The sequence below is a fragment of the Bos indicus x Bos taurus genome, chromosome 23, assembly GCF_003369695.1.
Source record: "Bos indicus x Bos taurus breed Angus x Brahman F1 hybrid chromosome 23, Bos_hybrid_MaternalHap_v2.0, whole genome shotgun sequence".
Lineage (NCBI taxonomy): Eukaryota > Metazoa > Chordata > Mammalia > Artiodactyla > Bovidae > Bos > Bos indicus x Bos taurus.
Window position 1 is genome coordinate 34,836,772 of NC_040098.1, and position 13,036 is coordinate 34,849,807.

The 13,036-nt window shown below is 35.2% G+C and overlaps 1 pseudogene; it reads right to left on the reverse strand.

The window, feature by feature from the left end:
- Positions 1-5,479: 5,479 nt before the first annotated feature.
- Positions 5,480-6,099, reverse strand: LOC113881499 (annotated as a pseudogene).
- Positions 6,100-13,036: the final 6,937 nt, after the last annotated feature.

A 13,036-nucleotide genomic window follows, 5' to 3' on the forward strand; every position in this document is an offset into this window, starting at 1 on the left:
TTTGTTCCTGGACTTTGATACTACTTAACAAAGACTCTCTTTTCTGTCATACCAGCTGGAACACCATGTTTCAAGGGTAAACTCTTGAAAAAACTCCCAAATTGCTGTTTTCTTATTTTTTTTTAATCTGAATAGGCAGAGGAATTAACTATGTTTTTCCAGTTTTAATTTTTTAAGAGACTGACTCATTTGGTTTGATTATGAGGTTATATATCTTACAAGGTGTATTATGCTTTCTGGGACTCCTCAAAGCCTTATATTTTTCTTGCACCAGAAAGAACTATCTGTGGCAGCTACTTGCAGCCAGCTTGGAGTAATTGGTGTCACTCAGGCTTGTCTTTCTGCCATTAACAGCTAGAAAATAGAGGAAAATATGTGAACCAGCTGTTCACAGACACCAGATACCCGGCAGGGTGTTTGAGGAAGTTGAGATGGGGCAGAGTATTGAAGAAGAGGGAGATTTGGAGAGAACATGTTTCAGGATATTTCACTACACATCTGCAGACTGAAACTTCACAAAACCAGGCAAAAACAAAAGTACTAGAAAGAATTAGTTGAAACATTCCTAAGGCTTACACGGGGCTAGAAGAGACTTGAGTTCCAACTAACGAGAATAGAGAAACCTCACTGAACATGTGGGGACATTCAGTAGAGACAACAGAGGGCTACACCCTGGTCATGGGGCCAGGCTAGAGTAACAGTTCCTCTTACCTTTCTCTAACCAATGTTAAAACTGGCTCACTGCCAGAACAAATCATGAAAACAGGCTTTAAAACCTGACTACCAGGACAAAGTGCCACACTCTTTAGAAGAAAGAAAGAAAACCCAAACACTCAAAAACATAGCGTTCAGAATTTCTAGTATCTAATGGAAATTATATAACAGGGACTCGAAGAAGCAAGGAGAGGTATCCATAAAGCAGGGGGAAAATGAGTCAATAGAAACAGACTTGAAATGACAAAAATAATGGAATTAGCGTTAAACCAAGTTGCAGTTTCTGGAAATGAAAAATGTAATGTGAGAAATGCTTAATTCACTGGACGGTTTTAAGAAAAACTTAGACACTAAAGACAAAAGAAAAGATCAGTGAGTTTGAAAACAGTGTAATTGAGAATAGGATGACAAATGATCACAGGGAGAAGAAGAGCGTAAAAATAGAGCCCGGTGCTACATGAGGAATTGTGAAGTAGGCCAAAATAACAGATATAGTTGGAATTGAAATTGCAGAGAGAATAGTCAAAAATTGTAAAATATTGACTTAAAATCATTCTAAATTTAGTGTAAATTACCAAGCCATACATCTGAGGAACTCAACACAGCTAAGTAGCATAAACACAGAAGAAACCAAAGGAACACAACAATTGTTTTTTTTTTTTTTTTTCCTCTAATTTTATTTTATTTTTAAACTTTACATAATTGTATTAGTTTTGCCAAATCAGTAATAAGATGAAACTCTTAATAGCAATCAGAGAAAAGAAACACGCATTACATAGAAGGGAAAATAGATAAGAATCACTGTAAACATTTTATTTTAAAATTCAAGCTAGAAAGTAGTAGAAAAGTAACATTAGAATTCTGAAGAGAAGAAAAGGCCAATCTAAAATTTTCTGTTTTATAGTCTTAAACTGTAAAGTTTAAGTAAAAACTTTTCAGAAAAATAAAACCTTGGAGAATTTGTCACCGGTGGATGTGCGTTACAAAAAATGTTAGAGGGAATTCTTCTGGTCAAAGGAAAATGATGCTAAATCTGCAACTATGTATAATAATGTAGTGGGTCAAGATAAGTAAATATGGAGCTTCTTTCCTTTCTTTCTTTTATCATTATTCATTAGTCTGAGTGAACTCCGGGAGTTGGTGATGGACAGGGAGGCCTGGCGTGCTGCGATTCATGGGGTCACAAAGAATCGGACATAACTGAGCGATTGATCTGATCTGATTTGTATTTTAAAAACAGAAAAAATCATGAAAACAGGCTTTAAAACCTGATTACCAGGACAAAGTGCCACACTCTTTAAAAGAAAGAAAACCCGAACACTCAAAAACATAGCGTTCAGAATTTCTAGTATCTAACGAAAATTATATAACAGGGACATCATGACATCAAAAGCATGATCATAAAATCTAATTAATTATACTTCATCAGTATTTAATATCTTTTGCTCCTGATAAACACTGTTAAGAAAATGAAAAGACAAGCTACAGACTGGGAGAAAATGTTTTTAAATCTTGTATGTGACAAAGAGCTTGGATCCAGAATATTTAAAGAATTCTCAAAACTCAGTAATAAGAAAATATACAACTTAACTTTAAAAACAGGCAGAAAATATGAATAGCACTTTGCTAAAGAGGATACAAAGATGGCAAATAAGCACATAAAAATACGTTCAATAACATTAGCCATTCTGGAAATCCAAGTTGAAGTAATACCATTCGTGTATTAAAGTGGGTAAGATAAACAATACTGACAATAACAGGTACTTAAAAGGATAGAGAACACCTGTAACTCATACATTGCCAATGGGAACAAAGATGGTACAATTACTGGAAAATCATTTGACAACTCTTTCGAGGTTAAACATACACACACCATATGACCCAGCAGTCCCACGTGTGGGTGTCTGCCCTAGAGAACTGAAAACTTACCCTTACACAAAAACTTATACACAAAAATTCATAGCCTCTACGTTCATGATTGCCAAAAACTGAAAAAAAAAAACCAAACACTCAAATGCTGTTAGCCTAATGAATGGATAAACTGTTTAATATCCATAAAATAATGCATTGTGAACAATATAAAAGTATAAACTGTTTATACACAACAACTTGGTTAAATTCTAAATATTTTATTTTATGTGAGAGAAGTCAATCTCAAGAGATTATATGTACTATTATTTAATTAATATGATAGTCTCAGAAAGACAAAACTATAGTGATGGAGAACAGATAAGGGGTTTCCAGGGATTAGTTTCAGCCTGAAAACTGTAGAGCAGGATTGAGCCCCAGAAAAGCAGATGTTTTCAGTTTAAATCTGAAGGGAGAAAAAAGATGATGTCCCAGTTAGGAGACCATTTGGCAGGAAGAAATCTCTCTTACTAAGTAGAAGATCAGCCCTTTTGTCCTAATCAGGCCTTTGGTTCATAGGATGAGGCCCACTCACATTAAGGAGGGTAATCTTCTTTAATTTATTGATTTAAATGTTAAACTCATCCACAAACACCCTCATAGAAACACCTAGGATAATATTTTACCAAATATCTGGGAAGCCTGTGGTCCAGTCAAGTTGATGTATAAAATTAATCATCACAGGAAGTACATATCTACAAATTGGTATCACAAGGAATTTGGTGGGAATCTGGAGGTTTTCTATATTCTGATTATAGTGGTAGTTACACAAATACATATGTATTAAAATCCAAAGAGTGATACACAAGAATTAAAATGAAGTCAATTTTACTATATAACTGAAAAAAATAAAAGTAAAAAGTACTGACTAAAATGGAGATAATACACTATGAAGTTTGTAGCATGTGCAGAGACAAAACATACCACAACAAGAGCACAAAATCTGGAAGGGGCTAAATTGAAGTGTGTTGTTTCTACTTTATACATGAGGAGGCAACTAAACCCTCCAATAAAAAAGCAGAAATTATCAACATGGATAGAAAAACAAAGTTCAACTGTATGCTCTAAGAAACGTTCTTAAAACATGAAAACACAAATAGGTTAAAAGCAAGAGGATGGGAAATTATATATAAAAAGCAAGATGGAAAATTATACAATCTCCAAATAATAACTGCAGTAAAGTTTGACTGGAGAGTAAATTATACCCCATGACAAAAATATTATTGAGGATAAAGTATATAGTATAAAATGATAAAGAAGAACAATTCATTAAGAAAATGTAACATTCCTAAGTATGTAAGGACCCATAACAGAGCCTCTAAATGTGTGAATGTAGTACTAAGAGGGCTGAAAGGAAAAATGGTCCTTCTCAGTAACTGAAGTTTGAGCCAACAGAAAAATTAGTAAAGGTATAGAAAACTTAAACAACACTACCAACATGAACTAACTGATATTTATAGAAAAGTTCAAGAGCAGAAAACACTTTTTTTTTTTCAAGTAATATGGAACATTAGGGAAACTAGGCTTTGTTCAGGGCAATAAAAAAATCAGTAAATTTACAAGAACTTAAATCACACAGAGTTTATACTCTGTCCACAGGAAAATTCAATTAGAAATGAAAGACAGAAAGCTATCTGGAAAAACACAAAATATTTGGAAAGCAAAAAACACTCTTCTAAATAACCCATGGGTTAAAGAGAAAATGACAAGACAAATTAGAAAATAGTTTGAACTGAATGGAATTAAAATCTCAACCTGACAAAATAATTGGAGTGAAATTCAGTTGGTGCTTTGAAGAAAATGTATAGCATAGTCATATTAAATTGTCAAATCTCATTGAACTATACTCTTTAAATGAGTGAATTTTATTTTATATAAAGTGCCTCAATTAATTAAGAAATATAGCTACTAAGTCTTGGAAGAAACATTCCAACTTGAGGACTCAATAATACTTTTCTGAATATCATACTTTTGTTGACTATGTATAGGACTGTTCATTATGTGTTAGTGAATAATAATAGCATTTATTGAGTGTCTGCTACTTTATAAACATGCTGCCAATTGTCAAGGATGCCAGTATGATTAGCATCAGGCTCTGCTGTTGACATACCGCCTTGCAGGGTTAGACTAGTCGTTGGCCATACAGTGGCAGATGGTACCAAAGCCCACACTGTGTATTCCTCATTAACAATGTCATTCATAAACAAAATTGTGCACAAAGTGATAGGTCAGCCCTTGTCATCACCACAATCAACAAAGTGTGTAAACACATGTTGATCTGTGCTTTTCCAATTTTTATTAATTCTAAGCTTCTTTGGGGATCTTGAGAACAAACTCATATCTTTCCTTTGGTCATCTCATGTAGAAAATTCGAATCTTAGTCATTTTTTGGGGGGAGGCATACAGACCCCTTTAATAAAACAATAATCCTTAAAATAACTCAAAAATCTACAAAAGACACCCAAACTCAGACACTGTGGCCTGGGGGTGGGGTTGGGGTGGAGCTTGATCATGGCTTGTTTTTGTACATGGAGAAACACTCCCACATTAGACCTACACTATGTAGTTCAGAGAAATAACACAGCCACTGAGGGAGGGAGGGACTGGATTGCATCAACACAGGGGCTCGGATACTTTCTATCTACCCGTTGGCGTCTCGTCTCTGGTGAGACACACCGTCTCCTGTGCCCCTCCAGAAAAGCCAGATCCTACCTCCTCCCTGCCCACCCTCCCTCTCTCTCTTCCTGTGCCAAGTCCTCGAGCAAAGGGTCATGGTTAGATGGTCTTCGGTGCAGTTAGGCAGTGGAGTCCCGAGGACTGGCTAGTTCCCAGTCACTGTGCCCAGGGCCTTGGGCCATCACCATATCACGCACTGCAGTTTGTGGGTGCTCGTGACCTGGTCTCCCCAACGTTTGGTTTTCTTCTTCTTCGTCTGGCTTTTTTTCCCAGAATCTGTTGCCTAATTACTCTAACCAGGTCATGGAAGGCTTTGTCAACGTTTAGAGGTGGGTCCTTGGCACTGGTTTCTATATATGGAATATTGTGTTTGGTCGCCATTTCTTTTCCTTGCTCCCTGGTGATTTTCCTCAAATGAATCAGATCGACCTTTTGACCATGAGGATCATCGGGAATGACTCCCTGTCCTTGACGCGCAGGATGAGCTGGTGGAAGTAGTCCATGTGCTCGAAGGTGGCCTTGTCCGTGACCGAGAAGACGATGGGGAAGCCGTCCCCTGTGAGCATGTACTGCTCCCGGAAGGTGCTGAACTCCTCCTGTTGGGCCGTGTCCAGAACGTCCAAGATGGCCCATTGATTGTCAATATTTGTATGTTTCAGGAAAGCGTCTTGGATGGTGGGGTTGTAGTCAGGCACAAAGATCTTCTGTAAAAGCTGAATGGTGAGGGCGCTCTTGCGCATACCTCCCCACCCCCAGCTTGTATGTAGGGAAGTTGTCACTGGGGACCGCACTCCTTACCATGTTGCTGGGTGGTCAGACCGTGAACGGGGCTTTTTAAGTAGTGAACAGGCCCATCTCACTGGGGTCCAGATCGTCGCCGACTTCTCTATTGCACACCGTTACCCTGGAGCCTGCGGTGGGGCAAAAGGGAACCTTAGTCATTTTGAAATAACACTTTGAGTTCATAAGTCATCTGCCCCAGTAAGTTGATTCTAAGTCTAGGCTTGTGTAATATGGCCATGATGATCAACTCTGCTAGAACCAACACAGGCAGAATGGGAGGGATAAACCAGACTATTGTAACATTTTTTTCCCACTGCCAAACGATGATCAATTAAAAAACCAGAACCAAGATTGTGAGCTTATTCATGATCAACACCAGAGACAAGTCAGAAAAATCCTGAACTATTTCTCAATGCTAATATTGAGTTTTTATAGTCAATTAAATTACTATTTTTATATTTAAATACTTATCTAAAGCCACAGGATTTTTGTTTTCTTTTAGTGAAAGATTTCTAAATATGTTAGTTAAATTTTATCAGATACTGATAAATAAAATGAATATGGATTAAAAGGAAATTTGGAGATAAGCAGCAGCAGCAGCATGTTAATTTAGTGAGCTGATTTTTTTTTTGTATGAATCAGAAAAAACAGAAAATGTTAACATTTAGATAAGACAGGTGAAAAACATTTATTTTAAAATTAACATTAACCTTTTCAAAGAAACACTTAAGAGCTTATCTGTAGCTAAAATGTTATTCAGTAATAATTTGGTTTGGTAGGTAAAACGTGAGAGGGAAAAAGGAAATGAGTTGAAGGGAAATGATGGAAATCATCTATGTGCCTATTTAAGACATGTCTAAGTTTAGGGCATGTGCAAGTGAAAACACGGAAGATGACTGAAGCTAGCAGATACTGAACCCATCTTGTTCTCTTTTTTTCTTTATTTCCTGTAATTAATGCTAATTTTTATTTTAGAAAATCTGTAACACCAAAATGTTCTAGAAAAGTACTGGAGTGGGGTGCCATTGCCTTCTCATAAATCTTAATTACACTAACATAAAACATGATTATATCTTTGCATTTCAGTGCACAAACATCTACTATTAAATTAGTATTAGAAAGGTGCTGTGACCAGAATATGGGCAATATTTCTATCATGTGACTGAAGGCCATTTATTTAAGTATTTCCTTACCTTCACTATTCAGGTTATTGTCATACATTCCTAGATAATAATGCCACAATCAATATCATTGTACAGAAAAATTGTAGGTATCAAGAGTTGTTTATTAAAAGGGAACCAGTATTTTAAAGGCTTTTCCAGTTTTTTCTGGAAAGATTTTAACAATTTATAACCTCATTACTAATATGTAAGCATGCTTATCTTACTATGTCCTTGTTAATAATATGCACTAACATTTTTTAGTATCTTGCTATCTTAAAAACTGAAGGTTATGTAAGTTTTCACTCATTAGATTAGCTGTGAAGATACATTTTTTTGTCATACTGTTTGTAGCTTTTACTTCATAAATCATCTATTCCAGTGCTGTCCTATGAACATAAAAACTGAGCTACAAATTTCATTTAAAATTTTTTCAGCAGTCACATTAAAAATTATAAAGCAGTATGGAAAATTAATTTAGGCAATTTAGTCTACTTAGCCCAATTACCATTTCAACATATAATCAATATAGAAGTTATTCATGAGAAATTAAAACATTTTTCATGCTAAGTCTTTGAAATCTCTACTTGACACAACACATCTCAATTTAATTGATCACATTAGATGTGCTTGTTCTTATCTCAGGTATATTTCAGAGACAACAAAACTGATTTAGAAGAGTCAAAAGAAAAATAGGAGAACAGAGTCAATTTTTAATGGGTTTGAGCCTAGGATTTCCTTACCTGATTATGCCCTCCATCACTGAAGCACCTCATGCACTCTGGGCAGAAGTTCTAGACCCTGATCTCTGAGCTGTAGGACACTCACAAAGGATTGGGGGAGGACAAGGGGGAGGTGAGTCTATAGTCTCTCCATCTGCCAGGCAGCCAAGCAACTCTGTCTATTCTGCTTGGGTCTAGATCAACTCTGGGCTTTCCCATTTTCCAAATTCATCCTTTCATTGTATTATATTTTTAGCTTAATGCAATTTTATGTTCCTTCCATCTGTATCCCAGATATGATCCTGGTTCCCCTTTTCCACTGGGGGATTTCAACTTGAACCTCACCAATTCTACAACTTTTGAAAGTCTTGATTCTCCCTGGAATTTCTGATAATTCCCAGGTATTTATACTCCAGCATATCCTTTGTACTCCACTCCAGGCTTTCCCACAGTACATGTTTTTGCCTGAAATTGACGCAAACATAGTTCCCTTTTTATTTTCCCCAAAAGAATCAACATTGATGGAAAAAGCTTAGTGACAAATGTAACATTTATTAAAGCACTGTAAGACAGAAAAAGATAAGAGATAGGTGCATAGAAAACATCATGGTAAACGACTTAAAAATCCTCTTTGTATTTCTTATGCAACAAAGTCCTTTTCAGATACTCTGTCTTTGTGGGCTGTCGCTTCCCACCCTTGTGCCTGTGCAGGGCCTCGACTCACCCATTTCTCTCACCTCTTTCTTCAGATTCATCTTCATGATGACTCTTCCAGCTAACTTTTCTATTTCTTCTTTATTCATTGATCAGAAAAAATGTGGTTCTTCCAGATATCTATTTCAACGTGTACTTACCAAACTATCCTCCCTTGTGAAGAGAGGCTTCTTTCCCTCTCCAGATTTTTTACTTTTATATATTATCTCATTGCAACTTAAGATATTGCTTATAATATCTAAGTTCAAATATCTAAGTTCAATATCTAAGTTCACAAAATTCACTCTCCTAAAATGTACAATTCAGTCTTTTTTAGTTTATTCACAGAGTTGTATAAGTAACACTTCTGCTTTTTTTTTTTTTTTAATAATCTATCCTCTTCAACAGTAGTTGAATCAGGTATAGCAATATATACGATATATTTTGTTTGAAATCATACCTAGTGTTAGTTTATGTAACATATCCTGATTTTTCATCTTTCTAGTTTTTTACAGAAATATCAATTGCCTTTTCTATACTATTGAAATGATTAATGGTATCATTTTCTTTGATGATGTTTATATATCTGTTTTATCTCCCTGTCTTAGCAAGTCATATAACAGAGTTGTGGTCTTACAGCTTCATTATTAAGGTTATAAACTGTTGAGATTAAGCACTGTATCATTTTCTTACTTTTGTTTTCTTCCACTAAGGCTACCCGTATCACCTACCCATATGACAAGACTTTATTAGATCTCACAGCTCCTTTCTTTGCCTGTCGTCAACACCAACAGCTACTTCCCCCTTGACCTTGGAGTGTACACTTCAAGTTCACACTCTTTTTCTGCTCTTCCTTGACTTCAGAAGTTCTCTGTATTCAGAGATATCCTTTAATTTCTGCTTGTATCTCTTGTAACACCCATTATGGATTGATTGCCCACTTGACTGGTACTAAAGGTCTCAGAATTCATAGATGGAAACTTTTCCTACAAATTTGTTGTAAAGACAAGTTCTATAAAAGAATTTCCAGGTCAGGATTAGGAGCTATACGCATGGTCCACCAAATATACTCTCCAAAAATATGAATATCGTAAAGAGAGGAAAGCTGAGAAAGGCTCACATTAGAGGACATTAAAGATAAAATGGCAGCTAAATACAGTTTGTATTTATACATACATATTGTATGTATGTGGAGAAGGAAATGGCAACCCACTCCAGTACCTTTGCCTGGAGAATCCCATGGATGGAGGAGCCCGGTAGGCTACAGTCCATGGGGTCGCAAAGAGTTGGACATGACTGAGCGATTTCACTTTCACTTTCATGTAGGTATGTGCACCTGCAGTCTCCAATATGGCAGCAGCTAGTCATGTGTGGCTATAAAAGTTGATATTAGTTGAAATTAAATAAAGGTAAAAGTGCAGTTTTTCAACACAGTGGCCACATTTCAAATACACAGTGTCTATCTGTGGCTAATGGTTACTGCATCAGAGAGGGGAGGTCTATTCATACACACTTTCACTTTCAGAATATGTAATTCTTTTCGAAGAATTCTTGGGTCTCAATACCAGTTATTTATTAAAAATTTGGGTAGCATATCACTATAGCTAAAATCTCTAGTGTTCAATCATTTATTATATATCTGCTAAATTTACCCCTGAAAATTTTAAATAAAAATGACATGATACATTCTCTGAGTTTTTATGATTGTAAAATGTAATTTACAGACAACTTTTTTTGACAGTCTTGCTTTAAACACTAAAATAATGCCTAAGAAGAAGATATATAGCACCATGACTTCAACAATGTTATTGGGAATTTTAAATTGTGGTTTACCAACAAAAGGAAATTTTAAAATTGCCATCTTCAGTTTTCTAATTTTAAACCCCCTTAAAATTATTAAAGTAATTTCCCAGAATATAAGTTGCTATGGAATGGTCTTGTTTTAGCAAGAAAACCAAGGAGTGCGTTTACAAAAACGTACAAAAATTATTTCCTAAAACAACATTTTTGTCTATGAGCTTTGGATCTCTTTAATAAAGAGGCCTGTGCTCAATAGTCATTGTGCATGAAAGACCACGGTAATGTCGTATTATTGAGCACGAATGCCTAATTTTAAAGAGTAACCCTTTTGCATTTATGACCTATATATCAGAATGAAATCTCATTGCATTTCTGGATTTTGGTAGTTGTAAAGTCATTTATCTAAAAAAACATTTATTTTTAAATGTTTGGACACACTGGAGAAAAACTCAGTTAAAAGGAAATCAAACCCAGTGTTAGTCTGGGCTTTAGTGTCAGTAAATGCAGTTTTGAAAGTAGTTGTTCTGATGGGTTCTCTGGAAGTTGGTATGTTCTGAGAGAGGAGTGGGAGAGGCCTCATAATTAGGGTAGTAAGTTGTCTTGATACAGCTGCCAACTAGTCTTATCCTAGCTTTGATTAAGCAAACTTTTTAGGGAGTTCAAATTGCCACAAACTGTATTGATCTTTATGAAAAGAATCTGATTGGTATTGAATGGGATTGTATTAATCAATATCTTGGGGTCAACCAGCTTTATTTTGACACTATAAATTTCAACATAGATGTGAGTAGATTACAGTATTGATTTTGATTTTTTTTTCCTTTGAGCATCTAGTATTATGCCTAAAGTATAATGTCTGCTCAATAAATGTTGAATAAGTAAATAAATAATTTTTTAAAATTTGCTTTTGAATGCAAAAGTATGCTTAAACCTAATATGCCTCTGGAAGCAATTTCAGCAAAATACCACATGATGGGGTTGCTATTCTATGAACAAGGACTTCTAAAAAGAAAATACCCCTGCTGCATTTCTGGTTATGGTGAACTAATTTAGAAGTAGGTAGAAAACATTAATACAGATTTCTCAAAAAAGATCAGCTTCCTTTTTTTGGTTAAATATTATATAATTATTTTAAAGCAGATGCCTTTAAAAATAATACAGCAGTAACTCACCAGTGTGGTTCAGAGTTGAATTAGCCAAAAGTTTGGAAAAAAAAAAAAAATCACAACACAGGTCCTTTTGCCTTACCTTGGACATTCTGACTCAGAAATACTTGGAATAAGAAGGGGGATCCATAATGAAAAACAAGAAAACAACCCAAACAGTCTCTCCTAATTCTCTGTCTCAGCTAGAATTGAGACTCTAAACTAGTAGAATATATTATTAAATTTATTAAACTTTTGCCTGTGACAAGGCTTCCCTGGTGGCTCAGATGGTTAAGAATCTGTCTGCAATGCAGGAGACCTGGATTCAATCCCTGTGTTGGGGAGATCTCCTGGAAAAGGGTTTTAGGAGGAAGTAGAATTGTTTGGTAGCAAAAGAAAGATACTTCCAACCCAATGAGAGATAAGAAAGAGATCTCAAAAGCAGATGTGGTAGTTCGTAAGTTATACAACTGGGGGGCCATTTAGTATATAGGCGATTATTTCTATAACTGCCTATGGTCCTTAAGAATTCTTTCAATACACATTATAGTCATTGACATTCATAATGATCACACTGAAACATTTGTTTCCAGAATACATTATAATACATTTCCAAAGATCCTTACAAAAACAAAAACCACCAACACGAATAAAAAAATAAAATAAACTTTCAGATTATTCCCCAGAGTTGTAATTTACTATTCAACCTCTTTATCTCCTATTGTATAGTAGAACTTCAAGACTAAATTTTGTCTGCTTTTTACCATGAATCTTTGTTTATACACTTCTGATTGCTAAGGGCAGAGTCTATATCTTATCTTTTTCTTTTCTGTGTGTTTAACACAGTGTTTTACCGAAAAGAGACATTTGATTTATTTAACTTCAGAATAAGCTCAGATAGCTGGAAAATTCATTCATATCTAATTCTCCTGAAATTTCTGAGAATTGAGGCTTATTTTATTACTTTATTATTTTTTATTAGGTGAAGCAGGAAGGGATTTGTACGAATGACTTCTCTAGAAATCATCTAGCTAGAATTCTTTCATTTCACTCAGTGAAAGGCTACCCACTCCAGTATTCTGGCCTGGAGAAATCCATGGATTGTATAGTCCATGGGGTCCCAAAGAGGTGGACACGACTGAACGACTTGCACTTCACTTCATTATGACTCTATACCTTGATACTCATTACCAATCAAAAACAATAGGATGTCTTAAGAATACAACAAATACGTGTTTTAATTTATTAGAATACAAAACAGTAAAATGATATATAGATTATATAACTAGAGATAAATATTACCAAAAAGTGCCAAAATAAATTGATTTTTTTTTAAAAAAGGGTGAATTTATAAATGTATCATAAGCTATGAAAAATACTTATGAGACTCTAAAAGGAACCATATTATAATACTCCTTGGGACTGAATGGTATAT